We start from the raw sequence: 13,196 nt of genomic DNA, 5'->3' as shown, positions 1-13,196 counted from the left end.
ATATTTTGAAATGCTCGTTTCCAATCAGGGGCCCGGGCCACATTACATTAGAAGTATTTTGGGTTTTTTAAAAGCTTTTTTTATGCATTTTGTCTTGCAAACAAGTAAAATCTATCAGATAATTTATAGACTTGTTGTGTCTCTTTCGTGCAGAAAACATTAAGTACAAACTCTGGCAGCCCACACAAACAATAACAATTAAAAACTGTTTCTTGTCGAAGTTACAATGAAAAAGAAAGAATGAAAGTTTCTTTGGAAAGGGGGTAAATTTGATGCTATAATTATAATCAACCAGTAGACGGCATTCTTCAGCTCCCGAACTTCGCTATCTCTCACTTCACCTCTTGCATGAACTTCATTACAGCAATCATTCTTATGATATACATTGTAGCCCATGGATCCTCTTCCTAAGAATAGCTCTGTCTATCCTTCATCTAAGTTCATATCAAACCACCTTTTTCTGCATATCCACTGGATCCTGCAGTTCTCCAGGACCGCATGGAGGAAAACAACAGAAGAAGAAGAAGACTCTTCAACTAAGGTTTATTATTCAATAGTATTTGTTCATATTATTTGCAGTAACTCCAATGTTCACAAATGCTACATGTAAACAGTGCTAGTTAGACTATATCACTACACAGATTAATATATTTGCATACATACAAGGATCAACGTGTAAAATATATATTTGCAAACCCGGGGTGGTATTCTGGAACACTGTCATAACTTGTCATAAATTTTTTTCATTTCTCTCTGAGATGTGACACCGCTATGATTGTCACAAATCGGTATTCTGAACATTGTCCTTTCCCTGTCATATCTTTTTAAGTTCCCGCCCATCTTTTCGGAAGCAAACCAATCAAAATCATCGTTAGTTTCCAGTGAGAGCCCTTCTAGCCAATAGGAAGGCCCCCGTGGCAGGTAGGGCGTATTCCCAATACAGTTGCTTGCATCGCGCAAATATGCGTATGTTGATGCGCTTAATTACAAAGAGAGACAGGGAGCTGTGAAGGATTTTAGAAGAGAAATAGAAAAAGAAGGAAAGCAGAGAAAAAAAGGAGGAAATAATATGTAGGGCCTAACTAATTGTAGCATGAAAATTAATTTTGAAAATTGTCATGGATGATGAGTGAAACTAATACCACAATCTAATCTAAATGATATCATTATATGCTTGACATTCAGTCGGCAGGGTATCGGGATATTTGGTACTAAAAGATATGACAAAATTTATTACTGCTATTCCCTGTCATATATTTTGCTTGTATAAAGTATTACGCGCATTTAAAGCCGCATATTTTTGGTGCTACTAAAAAAGAGAAGAGACAAAATTTATGACAATATTTGTAACAAAAGTTATGACATCCACCAGAATACCGATTTTGTCATATCTCTGAGAAAAGATAAAATATAGAGAAAGACAATGTTCAGAATACCGCCACAGGGCTATAACACTACGGATCCATGGAACCAAAGTGTATAAACTCTGTGCATATATCAGGAATAAAATACAAGAATGGAGCAGAATTCAAGGTTATAAAATGCCTGAAAACTAGTGAGTATACATGTACATAGACATACTTTTCAAAATCCTGAGACTTCCACAACGATTTCTTGGCGTTTCTGGGAAAATTTGAAGAGTAAAAGCAAATTATTTGAAATTCAATGTGAAACAAAAATATGAATAATTTGATCTTGTTTCATGCATATCATGTTATCTTTTAATGTTTGTTTAGAGGTTTAAATTCATTGTTGTGATCTCGTGAGGTCTAAAAATTACAAATTCTTTTAAATGCACAATTCTTAAGAACATCCATTTTGGTGAACTTTGACGCTTTATAGCGAAAAATCAAGCACATAGACCCATGTTAATTTTTGCATATTTGGAATATTCAGGGGTGGTATTCTGAGATCCATTTTATCTCAGATAAAATAAAATATTTTATCTCCGTTAAAATCAGTGAGATAAAATACCCTTAAAATCTCTCCGAATTGGTATTCTGAGACCAATTTTATCTCTGTAAGACACACCTATTTTTTTAATCAATATCCAATTAGAAACGCGTTTTTATAGCTATCTCATATCACTCAACCAATGGAAATCCATTCCACTAGGAGGTGTGGCGAAGGAGTGAGATTGCGTCAATTTATTGACTTCAATACGCTTGCACTATACGCCTGCGCGTCTTTACAGAGATTTCTTTTTAACAAAAATGGCAATACTCTTTTTCGAAGTCTATATCGCATCTTTTCAAGCATCATTTCAAAGACAATATTAGTCAAGAAAAGTCTTATGAAATACTTCCTGATTGTACAGGAATAACTTTAAGGTGCTGTTCTCAATGAATATATAATTTTTCTTAATTTTCATGCCAACATTTGGAGTTAATTCACCTAGAAATATTGACGAAATCAACGTCGTGGAGATAAAATAGCTCTTACCCTCTTTTAAGTTTATTTTATTTTTTTCTTCAAAGTAACTTGGGCGCAAGCACATCACCCGCGTTGCAATGGCCAGATTAATCAATATCCAATTAGAAACGCGTTTTTATAGCTATCTCATATCACTCAACCAATGGAAATCCATTCCACTAGGAGGTGTGGCGAAGGAGTGAGATTGCGTCAATTTATTGACTTCAATACGCTTGCACTATACGCCTGCGCGTCTTTACAGAGATTTCTTTTTAACAAAAATGGCAATACTCTTTTTCGAAGTCTATATCGCATCTTTTCAAGCATCATTTCAAAGACAATATTAGTCAAGAAAAGTCTTATGAAATACTTCCTGATTGTACAGGAATAACTTTAAGGTGCTGTTCTCAATGAATATATAATTTTTCTTAATTTTCATGCCAACATTTGGAGTTAATTCACCTAGAAATATTGACGAAATCAACGTCGTGGAGATAAAATAGCTCTTACCCTCTTTTAAGTTTATTTTATTTTTTTCTTCAAAGTAACTTGGGCGCAAGCACATCACCCGCGTTGCAATGGCCAGATACGCGATGGGTATGTCTACGCAGCCATTGCTCTGTTGCGTATCATCATAGATAAGCAAGATAAAATTTATACTCAAGATAAAATTTTAAATTTTATCTGAGAGATAAAATGTCATCTCAGAATACCAATTTCATTTTAAGAGATAAAATAAAATATTTTAAAGATAAAATGACCTCAGAATATCGCCCCAGGTGCTTAAGTATATATGTGCAAAGTATGTTGAAAATGACATGGATTCACCTTAACTGTGGAACGTCCTTAATTCCATCTGCTTTTGTTATTTTTTCTTCTCTATTGTCAAATAACAAAATCTAGAAAATTTGTTGTATAAACCAAATGATGCATGTCTTCATTCGTTCATTATGCGACCTATCCCCTCTCGTTGAGGCTGTGTTCAATCCATTGCACGAAGCTGTTTGTTTATCAATGGATTGAACAGAGCCTCAACTCGCATGAGGATAGATCGCTTAATGAACTCATGTGCATGCATCATTTGTATACCAATTTTTCTATCTTAGGCATAGTGCCACATACAGATGTTCTTTATTGTCTAAAATCAATCATGCAATCAATAAATTGGGTCCTCCATTTAAAAGATATGGGAAATCTTATCCATCCTATTTGCCACTTGTGATTTTTTAATAGTGATAAACTCTTGTCTTTCCGACTTTTAATCTCTTAATATGAAATGAAAATATAAGAAAGTTCAGGGGAGGGTTACAAAGGGATCTCTGTCTCCCCCTCTTGCCTATTGGTAAGACTCATTTCTTTATTCCTTAATGCTTTAGCTCTTCCTTAATCAAAATGCGCTGACATACATAAACAACATCTCCCATATAGTATGTATGAAAATAAAATGACTAATCAGTATACTTGGGGTCTCTATTTCTCTGCAAACATCCCCCCCCCCCTTCTGCCCTTCTTTCCATCAATTCCATTAATTTCCCCTTGCCTCTTTATACTCAGCGCTTCAGCTCTTTTTTAATCACATTTCTCTGTAACATTCTATTCAGAGATGACTTCTAGAATTCTGGCATCCGAATTCAAAAAGGGAGAAAAATGACACTATACTAGCATAGACACGCATAATGCCGCATTTGATGTTTTCCCTCACAAAGAAAAGAGGCAGAGTATTACATTATCATAATTGGTGGATGCTGGGTACCATCATGTGAAACCACAGACTCGCATCATCGAGGATTGTTGGTGCGCTGAAGGAAGTCGATCCATGTACCATTATTACTCTTCAATCTTGATTACAAACATCTCTAGTTTTTTCAATTCATATGGCAAGCATCTCTAGTTTTCTCTGCCGGCACATACATGTACATAATAGTAGGTGAACCTGTGGGAGTACATTTTTTGTTTACATACACTGTATTTATATCTTTGTTGAATGTATTTCCCTATTTGTACAACTTTCCAGGGAATAAAGTTGGTTCTCATATTTGTTTCTTAAGCAGTTAAAAGCCGCTAAAATGTGTTTTCTGTACAGTTCTCCACTATGTAAAATTAATAAATTTTGTGTGTTAGTTATAGAAAAATGCAAAGCAAACAGAGATGCAATACAAAAAAAATTCAGACCTTCATTTTTGAGGGGCGCGATCGTGCCAGCACTCCTACTGCGCTCCTTAAAAAAAATAAGAACAAACTATCGTGCCCCTTATACTATTTTCAAAACTTGGCTTAAAAAATATGTTTTTCGTACACGCCCGCACCTCTTTTTGACTGCCGCATCAATTTTCTTGATATTTACAATTTTTATGGAAGCTAAAAAGCGAAAAATACACACGATTGACAAGCAATTTGCTCTCATCTGCTTTGGCATAGCTCCTGCAACTGCCTAAAACAATTCTCGCTACCCCAAATAGGAACAAAAATCTCATAATGCGCGAGACGAGATAATTTTCACTCCGTCGGGTCGTCATCACCACTTCCGGTTCAGAGTCATGCTCGCGCGAGGTTCGCGCACTGAACTAGAAATACATATTTATAGTTCAGTGGGTTCGCGATACTGAGTTTTCCACCACGCTGAAATCGATGCCAATCAGCGTAATATGTACAGATTATACTTTTTATTTAATTTGGTCAGTTTTTATTCCATTTGAATTATAAATAAAAATACAAAATATATTTCACGTGAAAATAATTTTTATTCATGTTTTTATTTGGTTATAAAAAAATTAAAACGAAAAATGAATATCTTAAAATTTTGCATTTAGCGACCGGCCTGACATCACGCTCGTATTCGACTAGACGCTAAATATATACACTACAGCATTCATTCCGTTCAATTTTTCGTCGACCACAAAATGGATAAAAAATCAGTTTCGGAACTTAAAAAAATCTTAACTGACAGAGGAATACCGTGCAAAGAAAAGGCCGTTAAACTGTATCGTGAAAGAGAGGGTTGTGATCACGAACTTTCCAAGCGAAAGCGACGTTGTGTTGTTGTGGATGACGGCACTGTTGATCTGAATGGCAAAACAGTGCATTGGACTTCCGAACAGGAAGTTGTAATACCGAAAAGCTATCCCATTATGCAATGCGCGTTACAGGGATTTTTCCCGGATCTCGGCGAAATCGCTATTTGGGGTAGCGAGAATTGCAAAGTCGGATATCGCTGTAAAAATGACTGCAATAAAGAAAAAAAATTCTGGTTTGGTTTTTTTATTGGTAATTTTGAAAATACAATCCTAAATTAGCAAAATAAAGTTTACCATCTCAGAAAAAATCACACATTTCTTAATTTTTACTGCATTTTCAGAGACTGCATGCATGCTTTGGAAATATGGTGCAGATAAAGCAACTTTAAGGACGTAATTTGTATTTTAGCAGGGATTTGGGTGAGTGATAGCGCCTGTTGATGTGATCGATGCGAGTTGCGGTGATTGACTGTGCTTGTGTTGCTGTGATGTCATTGACTGTGCTGGTGCGACATGTGAAATGAATAATTTTCTGGCTAGTTATCCAGTGGCAATGCATTGAATATATCAAAAAATATATATTTTCAAGTGAGTTATTTATTATAAAAAAATTGAAAATTATGAATAGGATTCCTGTAAGTACCAATCCTGTTTGAATTTGATGAACTTCATTCTTCCTTATCAGAAGCATAATAGTGCGAGCTATCGCTAGCATATTGCTATAAATCTATATCGTCAATTTGAGAAGAGCGATTTATTGAGCTCCAAGAAATTATAAACTTGAAGGGCTGCATATTAATCCCTAATACATATTTACTCTTCAATGATCTATGCATTACCCACATGTATGTTCATCTCTTAAACTGATAAAAGGAAGGACACATGTGAGGGATAGCGATTTTAAACTGACATTTACAACAAGCAGAAGTATGTTAAAATTTATGCAATATAGCCACCAAAAGAGCATAAAAAGCAAAAGCATCAGTGCTGTCAAGTGTGCTACTCAAACCATAGAGCTCTATACTCAAACTGTGCTCAATAAAGGTCAGAGATTTTCTGGGACATTTTCCATGAAACAAAACCTTTAATAGACAATATAGCCTGACAAAACTTACATGTGAAACAAGAGGCCCTTTGACCATTTGCTGTCTATTTTTATTCTCTAGTTCAATGAAACAATGTCTATTCCTGATTTTTTAGTCATTCAATTATTTCCACTAAGTTGAGACGATACTTTTTCCAATTGCAGTTTTCAAAGAATGAAAATGTTGTACTTATTTTTATTTTGTAGACAATATACTGGGGGATAATTCAATTTTCGAGAATGATGAATAAAAGAAAATGGGATTTGTTGACAGTACTCTCATCAATACGACAAAGTATCATTTCCTTCATATTAGATTTCATCTAAATTATGGGACTAATCCAGAGCTGCCAAGTTCTATTTTGCATTTTCAGTATTCTTATCCCCCAAAATCAGTATTTTGACAAAAAAATCAGTATTTTTACCGTGTGAGATTAATATTTTGGATTTTCCCCCAAAAAAGTGTATTTCATAATAAAATGCTTGGCGCACTCGCCCATCACGGCGCTCAAGCTGCATGCAAGCTAAAATGTGCACTGCTCTTGAAGATGAAAAAAAAAACATTGAAACTTGTGTATATCTCACCCTGGTTTTTACAAAATGATTGAAAAAAAAAATAAGTTACCTGAAATTACATTGATCTAATAACCATATTAGTGTACGTTTTATGAAATAGAGACATATAGAGATGATTTTTCTCAATAAATTTCGATTTTGTAAAAAAAAAAAAAAAAAAAAAAAATCGTACTACTTGGCAGCTCTGCTAATCTCCTGGGATTTCATACTGATACTTATTATTATACAGCATGCTATGCTTCAGCCTAATAAGGTAAAGACACACATCTGGGCCCTGTCTTATGAAGAATTGTGACTGATCCAATCAATCTCATCTATGGAACTGCATAGGCATCCCTAGGTGTATGACTATGGATTTTACTTGCTAGAAGGCAGTTGTGTAAAAATGGAGTTGCTGCAATCTGGGAGTTCATCTTTCATCTTTTTTTAAATAATTTGGTAATACTATTTTCATAGTTATAATTCTCAGTAAATATTTCTGAATTCAGGCTTTTTTTTTAACCTGTAAACAGTTTTTACAACTCTGCTCATTCTGCGAATCAGTCTTGAAATAAATATAATCTTGACAGTATATTAATATTGTTTGGAAACATACCCAGCATATTATGGAAATCCATGCTTATTTTGCTCATTTCTTGACATTTACATATTGTTTCCAGAGCAATTTGGCACATCTTGATTATTCATACATACAAACATGCACTTTGGTGGCCATTTTATTGGATTCTGTTCGAACTCATTTTGAGATCATTACCACAACTGGTAAATGCTGTAGCAGTCTTTAAAAAATATGGAGCAAATTGTGATGCGATACCAGGAAAACTATTCCCTGCAATTTAAAGTGTGAATGCAGCTGCTGTGGTTTATGATATCTCCTGCGGGATTATATATGGAGGTATTCAGATGGTCACTATACTAATCAAGTAAATGTGCTAATTAAATGTATACATGCAATAATACTGTACATGTATATTCTATTTTAAAAATCCTTATTTGTCCAAAATCCAATTTCAGGTATGAATCCGACTACTGTGGTTTATTATGTGGGATTATAAAGAGTTATTCGGGTTACAAACCGTTACATGCTAAAGAGGTACTTATGCTGATATTTCTTTTAAACATCCATATACATGTATGTGTCCCAAATACAATTTTTAGTGTGAATACAGCTACTGTGGTTTATTATGTCTCCTGTGGGATTATGTGGAGGTATTCAGACGGCATGCTAATGAGGTAAGGAGATCTCAACAACAATCCGTCTCCATAGGAAATTATCCATCCCATGGCAGGGATAGAGAAGGTCAAGTGGCAAAGATAAAACCTTCAATAGATATCTAAAGTTTACGAAAATATCAAAGAGGAGACTGGAGAGCAATAATTTCTTTCCATTTCACATTCTAATCATCCTCTGTACAGTCATTTACTCAAAAGTAATAAATAGTCTTGAACCAGGGAAAAATTACAAGGGGGCTCGGAGCTATTACGCCCCCAAAACACTCAAAAGAGCCCTGGAAATTCATTTTAAAAAAGAGCTTTGGAATATTCCCATTCATCGCAATGTTAAAGCTTATCCAATGTAGCAGATTTAGGCAGTAGGTTGCGAAAAGTAGCCCCCCAAAATAAAAAGAAATGAAAAAAAAATTGGCTGTCTTGAACAAAGATTATCAAGAGAAAAACATTTGAAAATGAACATACACAATATACAAGGTGAAATAACATCATTTTCCACTTTTCAAAGCATCCACATAAAAGGTTTGCCATTAAAGTCTGCAAATTAATTACAGCAATGGCCGGATGGTAGAGCTGCGGCCAGCCTGTGTACTGCTGGTTCCAAGATTTTTCTGACTTATTTCCTCCCACCTTGTAGAAGAAAAATACCCCCCCCCCCCCATGACTTAGCCTTAGCACCAACCACCATCAGTAACCTTTTCTTCTTCATTTTACTCTACTGCAAAGTTTGGAAGATATTCTACAAAATGAGTAAGGAACAAATAATGTAAGGGTAAAGTGGAATTTTTTAAATAAATGCCAGACAACTGAAGCAATACCAACCTCGAATGAGGAGACAGCAAGGGTAGATAGGCCATCCACATATGGACCATAAATCTTGTGTTCCCTAACTTTCAGATTCTGTTTGTTCCTGGAAGATAGAACATATGTGAAAAGCAAAAAGAAGAGAAATTTATAGAACAAAAACCTAAGTATGCCACAATTCACAAGTCATATCTTCAAATTATTAATCTCTAAGTACTGTGTACAGTGAAAACATCTCACTTGAGACCTGATATGAATTTGGACTACTTACTTTGTAATTCAACATTTGACCTACAGTTTCTGTTTAAAATCACAGATCAAAATGCATAGAATATAGCATGACCAAGCTGGGGCCAGTTCCACAAAGAGCTGTAATCAAGCACATCTCTACACTACATTGTTCAAGTTTTTAAAAACTTAAAATTTTTTTGTATTTTCAGTTTTTTCTCAGTTGATATGCACCTTTTTGAGCAAGTCATTATTGCATTTTTTTAATATTTGCACAGAATATGAACTAAACAAACTGAATTCAATTAAAACAAGTGGAACGCCTCTGGCAGTCTCGCCTGCATTATGCATTTCGATATAGCAGCAGTGCTTCCTTTGAAAAACAGCTAATGAATAATTATTCACAGAAGAAAACATTAATAAGATAATAAAATAGTATGTCCATTGACCCCAAATGACCTTTGACCATGATCATGTGACCTAAGGATTGTGTAAAACTATCATTCATACTTGATTACCCTTACGTCATGTTTTATGAGCAAGTACCATAAACTTCCTAAGTTATGATGCCAATTCAACACATACTCCCAACACAGCCAGAGTTCATTGACCTTTAAATGACCTTTGACCTTGGCCATGTTCCTGAAACACACACAGGGTATTCAGGGATACATTCCTGCTTTATGTCCAAGTTTCAGGAACTAAATCCATGGAATTTTAAAGATATGATGACAATTCCACAAATACCCCCAACATTACCAAAGTTTGTTGACCCTAAATGACCTTTGACCTTGGTCATGTGACGTGAAATTAGCACAGGATGTTCAAGGATACTTGATTGCTCTTATGTCCAAGTTTCATGAACTAGATCCATAAAATTTCAAAGTTATGACAATTCCTCAAATACCCCCAATATGGCCAGTTTGTTGACCCTAAGTGACCTTTGACCTTGGTTATGTGACCTGAAACTTGCACATGATATTCAGGGATACCTGGGGAGCGTTTCATCAACATTTTTGTCCGACAAGTTGTCAGATCTGACAACTTTCCCTGATTCTGATTGGGTGAGAGCTACTGTTACTATGGTAATTGTCGGATAAAACAGGACTTGTCGGATAAAATCCTTTCATGAAACGCTCCCCAGGTTGCTCTTATGTCCCAGTTTCATGAACTAGATCCATAAACTTTTGAAGTTATGACATTTCATAAACTTAACCTTGGTTAAGATTTCAATATTGATTCCCCCAACAACATGGTCAAGTTCATTGACCCTGAATGACCTTGGTCATGTGACCTGAAACTCAGGCAGGATGTTCAGTAATACTTGATACCCTTATATCCAAGTTTCATGAACTATGTCTGTAGACTTTCTAAGTTATGATGACATTTCAAAACCTAAACTTTGGTTAAGATTTCAATGTTGATAACGCCGCCGCCGTCGGAAAAGCGGCGTCTATAGTCTCGCTCTGCTATGCAGGGGAGACAATAAAAATGCATCTTGGTTTAAACAATTGTTTTCATGCATTTTGGACTTTATTTTTTATCTTATAATCTCTCTCTGCGACGGGCCATTGGAAAGTAGACTGGGTTCCTGCAGTAACCTTAGGATGTGGATTCGCGCATTACAAAAATCCATTTATTTACAAAACTAATAATAAGACCATTATAGATGAAGAAGAATTACTATACCAAAATTATCTGAGCTACAACAATGATATTTCATACGAATAAGAGGAAAGTCACAAGCAATGAAGAAATTTGATTGGTTGGTAGAGATTTGGTTGTAATTTAGCGATTTGACTGAAACAGGGATGTGGGTATTGATCTATCAAGGCGTATTCACACCGCTTTTAAGTTTGAGAGTACTGGTACCAGGGGAGTGTTTCATCAACATTTTCATCCGACAAGTTGTCAGATCTGACATCTTTCTCTGATGTTGATTGGCTGAGAGGTACTGTTACTATGGTAACTGTCGGATAAAATGGGACTTGTCGGATAAAACGTCCGACAAGTCCTTTCATGAAACGCTCCCCAGGTATTCTCTCATCAGGAAATTTGCCCTGATCTACCCTGATCGGAAATACCATCTTTTCTGCCAATGTGAAAACAAAATACTTGTAATATTCCTGAAAGAAAATGTACTTTTGCTAGGATTTTTCCAAAGTTACAGGTATTTTTGGCAGTGTGAAAATACATGATCACTTTTTCTAACCCAGCGAGTAATTGGTCACAGGTACTGTGGGTGGCTGCTTAGCTAGCGATTTTGAATCATACACTTGCCTGCCAATCAGACCATACTGCGCATGTTTGTAACTAAGTCTGTAAATGCAGAAAATAATTGACAGGTATTTTTGAGCCAGACTGCATGTGCTCATAATTCAACGGGGTACTCTAGTGAAGGAGGCAGTCTGAATACACCTTCTGTTATAGATTTTCTTACCCTTTCGGATCAAGCAAATCTCTGACTTTCTCATTGTAGATCTCCATGTAGGAGACCTCGACCTTGAAGGAAAGGGTGTCCTCATTAGCTTCCTTGGCCATCCTCTCAAACAGGGTATCACAGAGGCGAGGGATTATCCCCTTCTGATCCTCTGTACCCATCATGGTGTAAGATTTACCTGATCCTGAGAGCAGGAGGAGAAAGGAGTGGTTTAAGATTGAATTGAATATGGATAAATTAGAGCTAATAAGTGCACAGGAAAGATGAGATACTTGTGAATGAGAAGATAAGAAGTCCATAACAATGCCCTGTTCCTCATCTGTACAGTAAATTAGGGTGCCATTGCAGAAAGGTTACCAAGATTATGGTAACTTTGCCATGCAATGGTAACATGCATGGAATCCTTGAATTTGATTGGCTGTTGAGCATCGCTACCATGGTAGTTGCATGTACCATTTGATGGCAAAGTTACCATATTGCAATGGGGCCCAGGATATGAAGATAAGATCATGGCAGAATGAGAACAAAAAGACAAGAACTTCAATGTTTTTTTCTAAATAGTCATCATAAAGTCAGCTTGACAAGATACAGCAACTGAAGCCCATAAGATAAAGCTTTAATAATAGCAATCATCACACAACATTTTCTTTTTACAACTGATTGTGTTGACTACAATGTACAATTAATCATGAAAATCAAGCGTACGATTGATCTCTAACCTTTGTGTTACGTGACCCAGGTCTCTTTGCCCTCTCAAATTGACTTGATGAAGCCAAGTGTTCTCTCATCTTCTTCATTGTCTTTAATTCCAAAATGACATCAGTGTAATTTCAGGTTCCCATATATTTTTTCTGAAGTAGAAGTACTCTATATTCACATACATGTAATATGTTTAAGTACTAAATTTCTGTTTTCTAATATGCAATTTTTGTGTTCTTTGGTAAAGGTACAAACCATAGATGATAAAGCAATTACAAACTGAAAATCTTAGAAAAAAAAACCCTTAGTTGCATCTCACCAGTTTGTCCATATGCAAAGATGCATGCATTGTATCCTTCAAATGCATTGTCCAAGAGATCCCTGCCCAGGCAGTCAAATACTTTCAGCTGACCTACAAGAAAGAAAAAAAGGGAAAGATAGAGAAGCAGAGGTGGATAGTGAGTGAAAGAGGGACAAAATAGAGTGAAAGATATAATAAGAGAGGGACAGAGAGAAAGAGGTTACCATTAGTCATGGTCAAGGTTACAGAATTTTCACAACTGTTGTTTTATAATTGGCCAAGCAGAGGGGGAGGCCAAAACCATAGAATGTATTGTGCATTCCTTCCTTGCTCTTTAGAAACTTAGCATATATACTAAAAGCTATACTATACCTGTATACTACTAGTGTATGCCATTTTTGCAATAAT

At 35.7% G+C, this 13,196-nt stretch overlaps 1 long non-coding RNA gene across 1 annotated transcript; it reads right to left on the bottom strand.

Annotated features, from left to right (window-relative positions):
- Positions 1 to 5,675: 5,675 nt before the first annotated feature.
- LOC135155729 (uncharacterized) lies at positions 5,676 to 12,899 on the bottom strand. Its single transcript, XR_010294915.1, has 4 exons — positions 12,807 to 12,899; positions 11,789 to 11,972; positions 7,259 to 9,226; positions 5,676 to 6,846 (listed from the first exon to the last, which is right to left on the bottom strand). It is a non-coding gene; the product is annotated as an uncharacterized LOC135155729 (long non-coding RNA).
- Positions 12,900 to 13,196: the final 297 nt, after the last annotated feature.

This window comes from Lytechinus pictus, chromosome 1 (genome assembly GCF_037042905.1).
Source record: "Lytechinus pictus isolate F3 Inbred chromosome 1, Lp3.0, whole genome shotgun sequence".
NCBI classification, from domain to species: Eukaryota; Metazoa; Echinodermata; class Echinoidea; order Temnopleuroida; family Toxopneustidae; genus Lytechinus; species Lytechinus pictus.
Note: the sequence above shows the minus strand (reverse complement) of the source record. Positions and strands in the feature narration are given on the sequence as shown.